The sequence below is a fragment of the Vicia villosa genome, linkage group LG7 (genome assembly GCF_029867415.1).
Source record: "Vicia villosa cultivar HV-30 ecotype Madison, WI linkage group LG7, Vvil1.0, whole genome shotgun sequence".
Lineage (NCBI taxonomy): Eukaryota > Viridiplantae > Streptophyta > Magnoliopsida > Fabales > Fabaceae > Vicia > Vicia villosa.
Genome location: NC_081186.1, coordinates 71,733,770 through 71,750,513, shown reverse-complemented (window position 1 = coordinate 71,750,513; position 16,744 = coordinate 71,733,770). Strand labels below are relative to the sequence as shown.

The window sequence follows — 16,744 nt, the reverse complement described above, 5'->3', positions numbered from 1 at the left end:
GATTGCGGTTGAAGTTTCCTCAATATTAGCAGATTTACCTAAAGGAGAGCGACCGTCTTCATCTATCTTAACTTTGCTAACTAATGGTCTAGTCTTGTAGTAAGCAGGAAAAAACTTATTCATAGATTGGACACTTTCACTCGGTAACGGACCCATAAAGGCAAGAGTTTTTTCAGAGAGTTCAAAGGGAATGATTACCTGGGAAGCATAAATAGCGCGTATTTCTTCAGTGTTAGGGTTTGGAATGAACTCTCGTTCCCCAGAACGTGTTGTTGATTGGAGCTTCAAAGCGGGTTGAAGAACATTGGAAGATGAAGCCATGAAGAAATTTTTTTGATTAAAGAACAAGATTCTAAAAAGAGTGAAGATGTTTCAATTTTTTGGTGAAGACGATGAATGAAAGGCGGTATAGAGACTCAAGATCAAGTATTTAAAGGTTTAACGGAAACCTTTTTAAATCTTTTGGGTAAAGCCCGAGAGACACATGGCGGCTGGTGATTTAATCCAACGGCGGTCGAATGAGTTAGCTTCACTCCTAGTATGTAGGAGTAATGATCAGGAAGTAACGTTAAAACATGGGAACATGAGTTATGAGAAGACATCTTTGAAAATGACAAGACGTTTCGGAAACAGTGTTATCAGTGATTATGACGCTAGTCAGCAGTCTTGGAACTTTCAAGGATCATGAAAACGAAATCTTATAATGACAAGAAACGCCTATTTCTGTTGATTCTCGAAACAGACATTTATTGGGGGCAATTTGTTAGCTGAAGATTTCGTTTTATGTTGTTTATCCTTCGAAGGAGTTGAGAATCGAAGGAAAGATGGTTACTGGTGGCCATCCCTTAAAAAGTAAAAGAATGGCTACTGATGGTCATGCTTTGAAAAATAAAGACTTCTAAGTTCGATGAAGATAAGTGAACGTTGAAAGATTAATGAAAGCATATGTCTTCGGGACTTAGACAAAATTCATAGAATATGTATTTAAGTATTACTACTTAGCGTGTTTTTAGTAGTGTTTGTTTAATACACTGCCACGCGTCGAAGATGGACTCAGGCGGGAAGATTTGAAATTCGAAGACGGTTTCGTAACCGTTCAACAACAGATGGCTTCGCTGGAAGTTCTGATGAGAAACGTGGCAGCAGATTAGTGTAGGACCGTTAAGGTCGAAACTAGTATAAATAGGAGTCTTCGTGTTAGGATTCTGTGTGTTCATTTTGTACAAATCACTCACATATTTACTCAAGTATCAAGCGTTAAGAGAAAGAGTTCGCTGAGAAAATGTACGTATGACACCACCATTTTAATACATGTGTATTATCTTTTTGTTTTTATCTTTCAGAATTACTGCATTTCGTTTACTTCTTGCCATTTACGTTTCTGTATCTTTACTTTAACGTCATTTACTTTCGAATTACTTTCATGCCATTTACTTTCAAAGTCTTTTACATTTCTACAATTTAAGATTCTTTACGTTTCTATTGTCCCTTTTAATTTTTATGTCATGTCATTTTGTTGAAGTCACATTTCTATGTAACAAAGTGATTGTCAAGACTATTTGTCCTGTTAATCGAACAACGCTTATTGAAGAAGACAAATAATGGATATGGTTCGAACAAACATTGATAACAATCTTCTTGACTATGTGTCCTAGGATCAATCTAGTCGATCCTGCAAGTAACCAAATCATATTTATTCTGTTTGCGTAGCGAACTATGACGTCCAAAACTGCTATAAATAAAGGGCATTTCAGTTTTTACTCTTTACCTTGTAAAAATAGGAATAGAAGAGGATTTAGGTAGAAGGAGCTGGAACACATAAAGAGTCGAGAAATCATCGTTGATGTCGATTCAACTCCATTCTTCCATTGTTCATTAAGCTACCATGAGTAGATAAATCCCTCTCTTGTTGGGATTGGTCGTAGTTATCCGAAACAGTATGTAATTTCTTTGATCATGGCGTTATATATAATTTATGTTTGAACCCTTATCGTTGTTATTTTCATTTTACCGTCTATTTCATGGATTGAATTGATATTGACAAATACGATTCTAATCTCGATCCAAGATAACAGCTATTAAACTCTAAATGCTAGACATAGATTTAGATTTAATATTCACTTTAAGTATTGAATCTTAATGCTACCATATCGTTTAATAGGCTAAGAAATCGTCGTTTAAAACATAAGGTAAGAAATCTCAACAAATGTTTAGACATGAACTTTGCTGCGAGCAATACGTGATGATAATGAAACAAGCATAGATTGCGTAAAACTGATCCGAGATTTGCAAATTGAATCGGTGAATGAAAACCAATTTTCAACAAGTCTAATTCAATGAAACTTATCTTCCGTTATTTAAGCTTTTTTTATTTTCCGTAACTTTACACCAAACAAACTTGAAACTTTATGCTTATAACTATAGAAGTTATTGAACGGTTTTGATATCGCTCCAATCCCTGTGAATACGATAATACACAATACTTACATTTGATCTTACTCAACATCAAATTGGGGCTGTTGTCGGGGATTGGCGTTTAAGATATTAAAACATCACAATCGTTTCTATACTTTTAAGCTTTGTGAATTTGTTTATATATTGTATATATCTTTTTGTTTTTCCCAACGTTTGCTCAAGTGTTTGGATAGGTGGAGAAATTTCTGTTTATGCTTCGAGGAAAAAGTTCGAAGGAGCAACTTCTTTTTGATCACGAGATCGAAAGAACAATCTGAAAGAACAAAAGGCAAACGAAGATACAAAAATCCAAAAAGAAAAAGAAAAGAGCATCTACATCAATTTCCTCAACAAAAGAAAAATGGTTGAAGTTGTTAATGGTCCATGCGCGAGCAGCCCAAGACGATTGGATCGTCTCACCAATAATCCAAGAAATCGGCGAGCTGAAATGAAAACAGGGCTATTACAAATTATTTATGCTAATCCTTTTTCAGGTTTGGATCATGAGGATCCATACAATCATCTCACAAAATTCTATGAGATTGATGGCACGTTAGGTGCACCAGAAGCTGAAGAATAAGTTGTCTTCATGAGGTTATTTCCGCACTCTTTCATTGGAAAAGCAAAGGATTGGTATCTCGACCAACAAACTGAAACCATGACCAATTGAAATTTCTTAGAAGAGAATTTTCTGAACATATTCTTTCCATATAATCGATTCATGGATGCAAAAATAGCAATTGCAACATTTACCCAACTGTTAGCTGAAGATTTCGTTTTATGTTGTTTATCCTTCGAAGGAGTTGAGAATCGAAGGAAAGATGGTTACTGGTGGCCATCCCTTAAAAAGTAAAAGAATGGCTACTGATGGTCATGCTTTGAAAAATAAAGACTTCTAAGTTCGATGAAGATAAGTGAACGTTGAAAGATTAATGAAAGCATATGTCTTCGGGACTTAGACAAAATTCATAGAATATGTATTTAAGTATTACTACTTAGCGTGTTTTTAGTAGTGTCTGTTTAATACACTGCCACGCGTCGAAGATGGACTCAGGCGGGAAGATTTGAAATTCGAAGACGGTTTCGTAACCGTTCAACAACAGATGGCTTCGCTGGAAGTTCTGATGAGAAACGTGGCAGCAGATTAGTGTAGGACCGTTAAGGTCGAAACTAGTATAAATAGGAGTCTTAGTGTTAGGATTCTGTGTGTTCATTTTGTACAAATCACTCACATATTTACTCAAGTATCAAGCGTTAAGAGAAAGAGTTCGCTGAGAAAATGTACGTATGACACCACCATTTTAATACATGTGTATTATCTTTTTGTTTTTATCTTTCAGAATTACTGCATTTCGTTTACTTCTTGCCATTTACGTTTCTGTATCTTTACTTTAACGTCATTTACTTTCGAATTACTTTCATGCCATTTACTTTCAAAGTCTTTTACATTTCTACAATTTAAGATTCTTTACGTTTCTATTGTCCCTTTTAATTTTTATGTCATGTCATTTTGTTGAAGTCACATTTCTATGTAACAAAGTGATTGTCAAGACTATTTGTCCTGTTAATCGAACAACGCTTATTGAAGAAGACAAATAATGGATATGGTTCGAACAAACATTGATAACAATCTTCTTGACTATGTGTCCTAGGATCAATCTAGTCGATCCTGCAAGTAACCAAATCATATTTATTATAGTTTGGAAGACTAGCGGTTGTTTACCGGAAATCACCGTAAACACCAACATACAACGGAAACCCTTTGTGAAGCCTGGGAACGTTACAAGTCTATGTTACGCAAATGTCCAAACCATGGTTTCGATAATCTCACACAGATTCATATTTTTTGTAACGGCTTGCAGACGCAGCCAAAGCTTTTACTTGATGCAACTTCATGTGGTTCTTTACTGTCCAAAAATGCCGAAGAAGTTGTTTCTACCATCAATCGTATGGCTCTCAATGATCATCAGGTCCAGTACAATAGAGGTACAACACCAAAGAAATATGGTATTCTTGAGTTGGATAGGAATGATGCAATATTAGCACAAAACAAACTCCTCACTCAAACCGTGGAAGAGTTAACAAAGTAACTTTCCAAACTTCCACAACAGTTGAAACAAATGCACGAAACACTTAAATTGCAACAAGTAGCTTTCTGTGAAATCTGTACAGGTGACCATCCAACTGGTTTTTGTCCTCCGATCAATGAAGAGGTGAATTATATGAGAAATCAGCAGCATAGGCAGGTTCCGTATAATTAAGGTTATTCGCACAACAACAACGCAAGCTATGGCCAAAATCAAAACAAACCGAATCAATACCAAAGTTACACGTAGCCGAATAAGCTTTCAAAGATAGAGGATACCTTGAATCAATTCATGCAATTGTCAATGGAAAACCAGAAAAACACCGATGCGTCAATTAGAAATCTTCAAACACAAGTTGGACAGGTTGCAAAGAACCTAAGTGAGCAACAAAGAGGTACGTTTTCTGCCACCACTCAAGTTAATCCCAAGGAAACCTGTAACACAATCACGGTGAAAAGTGGTAATATTGTTCAAGACAAAGTTGGGTAGAATTCAAAAGAAATAGTTGTGGAAGAAAGTCAAGAAGAACAAAAACACAAGGAAGAAAACAAAGAGGATCTTGGAAAAGTTACTTTACAGGTTACCATTGGAAATATCTATTTTAATAACGCTTTAATTGATCTTGGATCAAGCGTCGATATTCTTCCATTATCCACCATGAGAACGATTGAAGATCTTCATTTGAACCCTACAACAATGAAGTTGCAACTTGCTGACAAATCAACCACATAACCAATTGGCGTAATGAAAGATCAAATGGTCAACTAGAGGGTTTTCGATTTTCAACTGACTTTGTGGTAATAAGCATGAACAATAATGAAAACAATCCTCTGATCTTAGGTCGTCCTTTCATAAAAATATCAAGAATGATGATTGACGTGGATGAAGGGAAGATGAACATAAGGCACAAAGACGAAGAAATCAATTTCACATTGTTTAAACACAAAGAGGATGACTATTCCAAAGTAAAGCTCCTAATAAAGTAGGCCTGGAAGCATTGAAAGTAATGGATGAGAAAGAAATGCCAAATGATGGTGGCAAGGACATTTTAACGAATTCATACTAACCACCGTAAGTTTATTCAAAACAGGCGTCGAGCTAATGATGTTAAACAAGCACTTGTTGGGAGGTAACCCAACCATTTATAAATTTTATTTCCTTTCTGCGTGATTAATAGAATATTATGAAGAAAATGGCATGGAATGGTACAAAGAAAATTCTGCAGAAATCTGAGTTCTGCAGAGTTTGTTACGCGAAGCTCTAGTTTGCTGCAGCGAACACAGGAGAATCAGCAAAAAATTTGCCAATCATGCCATCTTCTTCATCTTTGAATTTTATGTGTTTTAATCTAGTGATTAGGTAGATGTCTTATGACCAATCCATGATATTTATGCTTGAACATTTGTCCTCTAAACAAATGAGATAGAAGAATAACCATGTAGTGGAAGATCAACTTCACATAAACCAAAATGCACAAGGGTAAATAACACAACTTTTGAAAGAAGTGCACAATCCAAGATAAGTGTTTATTGCTTTCTTAAAGTATTAAGCATGAACGTGACATGAGTAGTCTGCATAAATTCCATTCATCCAATCTTTTGCAATAACATGTCTCCTTATGAATCACTTAGTTCTAAACCATAAAAAGTGAGGTAACCTTCCATTGTTCACCATATGCTTAGGAGACTGACAAACTCTTGTTTTAACTCGTTTGATTCATGCATAATCTTGCATTTATGTTGATTTTTATAAATACATAGAAGGAATCAATGCATTTTGTTGAAAAATTGAGCATAACTAGCAAGCTAAGTATAGCCTCAATGTCCTTGAGAGAGTGTGATCATTTGCAACCCCTATTGAGCCATATGCTATGAATCTATCATTGCTGAACTGAATAAATGCATTAAGTAAACCACTTAATGAATATTGTTCTATATCATTGAAAATCATAAAAGTTCATATATGATAGATTCTACCTTTCCTTAAAAAGAACCTTGAAAACCATTAATATCCTTTGCCAAATTTTAAGGAGCATTCAAAGAAAAGTGAGGTTTTGTTCAAATTGGGGAGAAAAAGAAAAAGTCCTCTTCCAAAGAAAAAGAAAATAATGTGTAAGAATCAAAATAAAAAGAAAGAAAAAGAAAAGTAACAAAAGGAGAGAAACATGATTATCAAAAGAAAATTGTTCAAAGGATGAAACAAAAAAAGGTTGGAAGAGCAATATGTGTAAAAGAATCAACACTTATAAATGTTTCTCAAAAGAAAATACCACTTTGTTTCCATTAGCCATAAGAATAAACACTTCATTACAACCATGAAAAGTCCTTATGATCTATGTTTTTACATATCAACATATCTTGCTTGGATGAAAGTATGAATTGATCTAGATGTTAGCAAATTCATCATGTGAGAGATCAATATACCTCATCATTTTCACTTATAAAAGAAGTGTGGTAAGTGTGATTCATGATTAACATGTTTAGTGCTTTGGATTGATTAACATGAATTTTATGTGGAAAACTTGTTTCATGAATATGTCTTAATGCTAAAAGGAAATCATAAAGCATCAACCCTTAGATGTTTAACTTCAAGAGCCACGTGCCTCAAGTACTATATTGAAGAATTTGGTTAATTATGTGAAGATTGGTATAGAAACTCTTGCTTTTGTTTTACTTTGATTGAGGATAAACAAAGATTCAAGTTGGGGAGAGTTTGATAAGTGTTTAAATCATAATAAATGATCATATTATCATATAGCACTTATCTTACTTATTTGAAACATTTCTCACATAAAAACTCCCAATTATTGAATAAAAGTATTATTTTGCATGTTTACTTGGTTTGATTTGTTTTTATGCAGGATTTGGCCTTAAAGCAAAAACCAGGAAACAAAGCATTCGTTGCAGCGAACTATATTTCGCTGTAGCGAACTCCAACGAATTCAAAGGCACGTTCTAGAAAACAGATACTTCGCTGCAGCGAATGTGTAACGAAAACCCGATTCGCTGAAGCGAACCATTTTTCGCTGTAGCGAACCAAGTCAGAAGAAAATCATTCATTTTCTCTAGCAGCGAGCAACAACGCAAGAGATTCGCTGCAGCGAACCATATTTTGTTGTAGCGAATGTTGGCGGTTTCTAGAAGATATTTAAAATACTTAAGGCTGAAGAAAGGAAGTTCGCTGTAGCGAACCATATTTTGTTGTAGCGAACTTTGGCGGTCTACTGAAGGCGGTTCAAACTCAAAAAATTAACCCTGAAGCAAACATTGGTTGTAGCGAACTTTTGTTCGCGTAGCGAAGCATGACGACCAGAACTGCTATAAATAGAGCAGAAACCAGTTCAGAAAGGGCATTTTAGTTTTTTCTCGTTACCTTGTAATAGAAATAAGAATAGAAGAGGATTTAGGTAGAAGGAGCTGGATACACATCAAGAGTCGGGAAATCGTCGTTGATGTCGATTCAACTACATTCTTCCATTTTCATCAAGCTACCATGAGTAGCTAAATCCCTCTCTTGTTGGGATTGGTCGTAGTTCACCAAAATAGTATGTATTTTCTTTGATCATGGCGTTATATATAATTTATGTTTGAATCATTATCATTGTTATCTTTGTTTTACCGTCTATTTCATGGATTGAATTGATATTGACAAATACGATTCTAGTCTCGATCCAAGATAACAACTATTAAACTCTAAATGCTAGACATGGATTTAGGTTTAATATTCACTTTAAGTATTGAATCTTAATGCTACCGTATCGTTTAATAGGCCAAGAAATCGTCGATTAAACCATAAGGTAAGAAATCTCAACAAATGTTTAGACATGAACTTTGTTGTGAGCAATACGTGATGATAATGAAACAAGCATAAATTGTGTATAACTGGTCCGAGATTTGCAAATTGAATCGGTGAATGAAAACAAATTCCCAACAAGTCTAATCCTCTGAAACTTATCTTCCGTTATTTAAGCTTTTTTACTTTATGTAACTTTACACCAAACAAACTTGAAACTTTATGCTTATAACTATAGAAATTTTTTGAACGGTTTTGATATCGCTCCAATCCATGTGGATACGATAATACACAATACTTACATTTGATTTTACTCAACATCAATGATCACGCATAAAACGGGATGAAGACGAAGATTAAATGGACAACAGATGCTATTTTATTAGCGTATATGCATAATCACCTGTATAAGCTCATATAACAATAAAAGATTTGTCTGGTAACAGTCTTTTATTATCGAGCTTATAACTTTTTTATAACTTAGAGCTTATTTTATTTCAAATAACATTTTAGCTTACAGGTTATCATTTTTTCTTCCACCTTTATCCTTATTATTTTAACTAAAATTCACTTTTACCCTATATAATTTATTTTAAAATAATTATGTATTCAATATCTTTTATGTCATTTTAATTTATCAGTTAGTTGAACCTCTAATTTTATCAAACACTTTTATTAACTTATCAAATATAAGTCATTACCCATCAACTATAAGCTATAAACTACTAGTCATTAGTCATCAACTATAAGTGATAAATTAATTTATCAGGCTACCATTATTTTTATCAAACAAAACCTACCACTAGTTTTGATCCTACAATATTTATGCATTAAAATGTTCTAACAGTAGTTCATTATTCCAATAAATAACTTACCATGGTAAAAAAAATCTATTTACTATTATGAAAGGTTAAAAAAGTAATAAAAAAATAAGTTAAAAATAAATAAATTTTGATAATTAATAAATTTGTTATGTAACCTCTTTAGTATGTGCTAAAGAGACAAATACGATATACTTAAATATTTGAAAGATATTTAATAATGATTATAATTTTATGATGAGTTTTTACAACTTCTTAAAGGTTACAAATTATTTAAATATTTTAAGAGAGCGTAAACTTTATAAACTATAAATTATATTATATTTTTACATGGGAAGAGAAAAAATATGGCTGAAGTTTTCAAATTTGTTTATGCTATGATTGTATTTCTTTCCTTATTTTTTGTTTCAACAAAAATTTGCCATGGTAAGCCATTTTTCATCCTTTTTAAATTTCATTTCTTACTTTGTAGTTTCTACCAAATCTATTATCATGTTTTAGTAATATTATTTTACTTTTTTTATTAATTACAGCGCATGATGTATGTGAAACTGACCTCGATTGTCCACAAAGTGTGAACATGTTTTATACTATTAAGTGCATTGATCTTAAATGTGAAGCGATTCAGATCCTATAAGTACCATATCTATTAAAGTCCTAAAACATTCTAAAGAGTTGTCATTTAGTTATTATGTCAACAATTAATAAGTTTGCTTTGTTTCTTTTTCTAATTTCATCGATCTTGTAACTATGACTTTGTAATAAAAGATAAAGGTAAAAAATCAAAGAATATTATTTATTATTTTCTTCTCTCTTAATTTTTGAGGTTTTATCATGGAATCCAACTCTAACATATCATAAATTATTTCCAAGTTCATTGTCTATAAAATAACTTTAATAATAAGATTTAATATTAATTTTTATCTTGCTTCAAATCCTTTAATTATGTTTACGTCATAACATTTTTACACGGATTATTTTTATAAACACTTTAATTTATAATTCTATTATCTGTTTATTTGTTTTAATAGCCTCAAATGCTTTTTAAATTTTTAGAAGATATAAAAAAAGCCTTGAATATGACTGCAAAATTATAATTAACTAAAACAGTGATAATAAAGTTAATAATTATATATTTTGTCGTGGCAGAAACAATTTTAGAAATTGTTTCACGGGTATTACTTTTTCTATATAACTAACAAGAGACCCGTGCGTTCGCACGGGTCGCACAAATGTAATTATAGATAATAAATAAATATAATATAATAATGATTAATAAAAGTATATAAAAGATATATAATTAAGTAGTCATCTACCCGTACGGATTGCACAATATCATTATAAATAATAAATAAATATCATATAGTGATGGTTAAAAAGAATATAAATTATATATAAATTAAGTTATCTCGACCCGTAAAAAATGTATAGTTTAGTTCAAAAATAAATAAAATAATTAATTAGTCATCTACCCGTGTGTTCGTACGGGTCGCACAATGTCGTGAGAAATATTAAATAAATATAGTACTTTAATGGTTAAAAAAATATAATATTTGAAATTTTGAATGTCATATAAACATAACATTCATTTTAAAGTGTTTAAAAAATTTTCACTTTGATTTCATATTCTTGTATTTTATTTTATAAGTTAGTTGTTTTAAAAACTTTGATTTTAAATTATAAACAAATAGAGTTAAATATTTTAAAAAATTCAAAAAAATTAATATATGGATTGAAAAACTTATATTTTGTCGGCCCGTTACAACATATGATATATAATATCTGTTCAGTTTAAGTAAATATTTTGTCGGCCCGTTAGAAAAATAGGTTCGGCCCGTCGGACATGCCTATAATTTTTAAATTTTTCTGAATGGTAAATTTATGGATTCTATTGATATTATATGATTTTATGATCGTATATCAATTAAATATTTAATGATATGTTTTAAAAATAATCATAATGAATGTGAGAATGAATTTAATTTATATATAATGATGGTTAATAAATATATATAAAAGATATGCAAATTAAAAAGAAAAAAATATTTGAAATTATAATTTTCATATAAATATTAATTTAATCTAGTTAAAAATATATACTTTAGTAGAAAAAATAAGTGAAAAATAATTAAGCAGTCATTTACCTGTGCGTTCGCATGAATCATACAGTGTCGTTATAAATCTACCATGAGTAATCATCTACCAGTGCATACGCACAAATTGCGCAATGTTATAAATAATAAATAAATATAATATATGTGATTATATTTATTTCATTTGGTAACAGGTACTAAATGATCTAATTTTTTAAATATAAAAACAAATTGTCATCGTTAAAATAAAATATATTATCTTTCCCAAAATAAATATATTAAAATAAATTGTAATAAATTGTAGGAATCAATTCAAATAAATTGTAATAAAAGAAAATACATCAAAATAGTCTGGAAAACAAAATCAAATTCATGAATGCCATCAATATTTTACCTTTCAAAGCTATCAATAAATTTGTACAAACTTGTATTGTATATGACAGTAAAATCTTAAACAATTATATAAAAGTAATGAATATTGGATAAATCAATAGTCTAAAATATTAATAAAATCTGATAATTAATATACACTATTAATTATATTGCAATTCAGATGAATATTATAATAAAAAAAGTTTTAAAATAAAGAGAATAAAATTTATGTAATTGAAATGAATATTATAATTAAAAAAATTATATTAAATAAATCACTTATCTTAATCTTTATTAAAAATAAGATAATTATTTTATAATAAAAAGTACATATTTTTTCATTTTTTTTAAAATAGTTGAAAAATAGTAGTACTAATGAATAGTCTAATCTAATTTTTAGATTAAAAATTATATAATAACACATAAAATTAACTCTCTTAAAGCATAGTTTTTTTTAGATAAATAAAACTTTGTAAAATTATTTTTATTGTTATTGAAATAATTTTCTTGTTTTTTTGTTGAAACGTATTTTATTTTTGAAGAATATAAAAAACAAATTTACCTAATAATTTTATAATTGTTTATATATAATGTATATTGTTTTGTCAATAAATCAATAATTTTATTAAAATATTTAAAAATAAAAGAAAAGTATATGCACAACAATATGGTGAGGATAATTGAATAAGAGTTGTTTCAATAAAAATTATAAAAATAATTTTTATTATTGTATATAAAATCATTTTTAAAAAAGTATTATTAGAGTAGAAAAAATGTTATAAAATAATTAATGATAATTATTTAAAATAATAATAGACAGAGTTGATTATGATGAATAATAAAATAATTAAATGATTGTATTCGTGCAATGTTTAGTTGTAAATAAAAATTCAAAGCGCATGGTGACTTTTCCTTTCCCCTATCTGGACTTTTCTTGACTTTTTCTTTTCCTCCATCTTACCTTTTCTTGACTTTTCCTTTTCTCCGCGTGACTTTTCCTTATGTATCTCATTTTTCCTTATGTATCTCATTTTCTCCTAATCTCCTTGTACGTTTGATATTATGATCCATTGTACAATAATTATAAAAATATGTTAGAATACACTTTAATGTGTGAAGAAATTTCAAATGTCATAAAATATTGTTGGAATCAATGAATACTTTGGTTAATGTGTGAAAGAAATATGAAAAGGCATAGAAATGGTTGGAACCACAAAAATTTAATCGTGGGAATCGGTTAAAAGTTAAGTCTCTACGTTTTCCACTGCAATAATAATTATGCAGGCCATGTGGGAAAATGTAAAGATCAATATGGCTTAGCAGTATTTTCCCAATAAATTCGTGTACCTGCATTGGTAACATTACAAAAATCTGAATTCATTTGCACTATTAATTAGCCTGCCATTTTAATAATGATTATAGCAGATTTTTTAAATTAATTTAATCTTTAACGTAAAATGGCATTTAAGGGTACTAAATGAGGCTATTAAACTATATTTATTAAGTTAATTACGTAAATTGGTAGTATACTATTTTATTATTAAATTTGAAGATTTGATATAATAATAAAATATTAATGATTAGTTTTTCATAAATATTAAGTACATAATAAAATATAGAATATAATTTATGCAATTCAAATGAATCATTATTGTTGTGTAAATAAAAATTATATATTTAATGAAAAAATGGGATAAGTCATTATGCAATTCAAATGAATCATTATTGCATTATAAACCAAATATCTATGCACGGTAACTGCACCCTTAGGCGGGTATATGAAACATCTGAAAAATTGGGCAAGTCCAGCCATAAAATTATGAAATTGTGTTTTAGAAAAATCATGTTTTTCTATTTATAAAACATATATTTATTTACAACACATATTCTATAGGAAATCACATTTAAAAACATATCTTTATTAAAAAAACATTTTTTTAATTATAAACAACATATCATAACCAAAACATTTTTTTAATCATAATTTCATCATTTAAAAATACATAAGTGAAATGTAGTTAATTCGAATTTGCACTTTTTCAATCACATCCTCATATAACTATAACTTATCTAATTTAACATGCACTAATCAATATTAGTTATAAATAATCAATTTAAAAAGTATTGAAACATACAATTTCTACAACAAACAACTTAATAAGTGCATCAAAACATATTTTAATAGGACATTTTGTAACATTTTTATATTACATATCTAAAAATATAATAATATTTCATAATAGTATAATAAGTGGTCTTTAGTATAAAAAAGCGCATCAAAACATATTTTAACATGACATTTCTCTAAGAGGCTAAGAATTTTTGCATCCATTCACTAACTCTCTTAAAGAGTTATAAAATAAATACATTTATATGATTCAGATAACCGATGGTTTATGAGAAAAACACATAAAATAATCAATTGCAATTATATAGACTAGACAATGAAATTAACACCAAAATTCAACTATAGATTAAAAATCTATGTATGCATGTTCAAAAATCAATTTAAATTGTTAAAGCCCTAACAAAAAATTAATATACAATCATGCTTCGATGAAATAGGTTTGAGATCCCATCTAAGCGTAGATGATAAAGATGATGATGATGATGATGATGATGATGATGATGATGAGTGTTCTCTGGTTCTTCCTCTCCTCTAATCCTTGCTTCTTTAAATTTTCATCTAGATTTTCCTTTTTTTTTCCTTTCTATTCTAATTCAAATATTCTAATTTAAATTCTAACTAATGTCACCTTTGTCAAATGAGCTCGAATTTCATCTCAAAATCCAGCTCAAAGGATAAGATTTCCCAAACATACTAGTGTGAAACCCGTGCCTCCGCACGGGTTCTGGTGTGGACCGGTTTTATGTTACCAGTAAGAATATGGAATTAAAAAATAATAGAAAAAATTAAAATAAATTATAAAAAAAGATAAAAAAGAAGTCTAAGATTAATATATAAGTTAAAATTTAAAATATTAAATGTGTTCTAATATAATATAGGAGTTTTTTATAAACCACTAATATTTTGGTTTTTGTCGGTCACCTTGAGTAATTCATAATATTTTTAAAAAGACATTTTTTTTGAACAATAATTATTATTTTTCTATATATAAAAATATGTTTTCCTGTATTTATTTCTCGTATGTAAATATTATTTTTGTTTTGACATTCTTTATAAAATTATTGGAATCAATAGTAAATTTATTCTCGTATATAAATTTTAATTTTTTGGATTCACAGTAAATTAATTATCGAAGCATCAACCAAGTGGAAGACATGTGGTAGAGAAATAATCGTACTCAAACCAACAACCACATATTTAGATTCTATCATGGATGAGCAGACCCACATATATCAAAGGTGTTAGAGATTTGGTATGATAATCCTGTATATCTTCAAGAATCATGTTCGTTCACTTTCCGAACAAAGTATTTCGACCATATTCTTGTCTGGGTTCACGAAATCTTTGTGGGGATAATTCTTGAAGAACAATCTGTTTCTGACAATGGAGAACAGATCAGAATGTAGAGAGGAAGTCTGTAATTTCGTGTTCCAAATCGAGACCAAAAGACTCCTTATATAGGAGACCAATGATAGAAACGAACAGGCACACCTTTTCGGAAAACAGTTATGTCTGTTGGAACGGGTGCAACTATTCAAACGAATTGTTATGTCCGTTGGGAAAGGGTGCAACTATTCAAACGAATTTTTCGCTCGGGGCGCTGCCCCGCACCCCGCTAGGGGCTACGCCCCTTGGAACCCCGTTTCTATTATTCAAATTCAATTACACGTTTGGCTCGACGAGCGTGCACTCCGCACTACCCTAACTCGTTTCAAACTTAACGCATAATTGCATTGGCCTATAGTAAATCACATTACTACCAAAATGCATTGATGATACTAAAATCACCAACAAAAGGAAGTGCAACTGCACCTCTTGATATCTCGTCGTTTCGTCGGCCTATATGATAAGAAAAAAATTAAGTAAATATTTTTATAATATAAAAAAACAATTAGTAAAAAATGATTAAAAAAATAGTAAAAAATGATTAAAAAAATATAATATTAGAAAATGATAAACATCTTCTCATTTCTCATAAAAGAATAAACTTTATTATTTCACCTTGAAATTCTTTTAGAACCTGTATAGTCTATTCCACTGATTTTCTTTCACGTTTGCATTCATGGCATATCTTTGCAAATTTTTCCATATCTCATTTTCTCAATTTTTCTGTCAATTCTCATCCTCAACCTTATCTTTAAGATGTTTTATATATGTTTAAAACAAAAAAGCAATAAAAATATGGAAGTCTACTTCAGTCTACATCTTAAAAATACTAAGGAAGTCTACATCTTATAATTCATTTAACTTAATTTTATTAAATTTAATATTATTAAATTATAAACTAAATAATTATTTAACTTATAAATTATTAAATTATAAACTAAATAATTATTTAACTTATAAATTATTAAATTAAAAACTATTTAATATAATGTATTAAATTAATTGAGTAATATAATAATTTATATATATTTTAAACTGATTGCAATATATGTTGTGACATAACAACATTAAAAATATGTACTCATTTTTAGATTTACATGTCCCATATCAATTTCAATCAATTTTCTTACTTGTCATTTTCATATGTAGTATTTTAATTTAGGGTCTGTTTGGTAAAAATAGCGGTTGACTGATAAGCTAACTGATAGCTTATAGCTTATGACTGATGGCTGATGACTGATGACTTATAGCTTATAGCGGATGGTTGAGACTGATAGCTTATAAGTTCATTGAAGTGTTTGGTAAAATTAGCGGTTCAATTAACTTATAAATGTAAAATGACATAAAAGATATTTAATATATAATTATATTATTTTAAATTAAATTAAATTACAAGGGTTAAAAATGGATTTTAATTGAAATAATAAGGATAAAAAAGGAAGAAAAAATAATAAGCTATAAGACATAAGCTAAAACGCTATTTGAAATAGCGTCTAGAAAATAAGCTATAAGCTAGTAAAATAAGCTATAAGCTTGTGATGAAAAGACCATTACCAAACGGATCTAAATTATCATATGAGCTTATAAGACATAAGCTATAAGCTCAAAAAT

General features: G+C 29.5%; 1 long non-coding RNA gene across 1 annotated transcript; it reads left to right on the top strand.

Annotated features, from left to right (window-relative positions):
- Positions 1-9,410: 9,410 nt before the first annotated feature.
- LOC131617416 (uncharacterized) lies at positions 9,411-9,956 on the top strand. Its single transcript, XR_009288578.1, has 2 exons — positions 9,411-9,580; positions 9,688-9,956. It is a non-coding gene; the product is annotated as an uncharacterized LOC131617416 (long non-coding RNA).
- Positions 9,957-16,744: the final 6,788 nt, after the last annotated feature.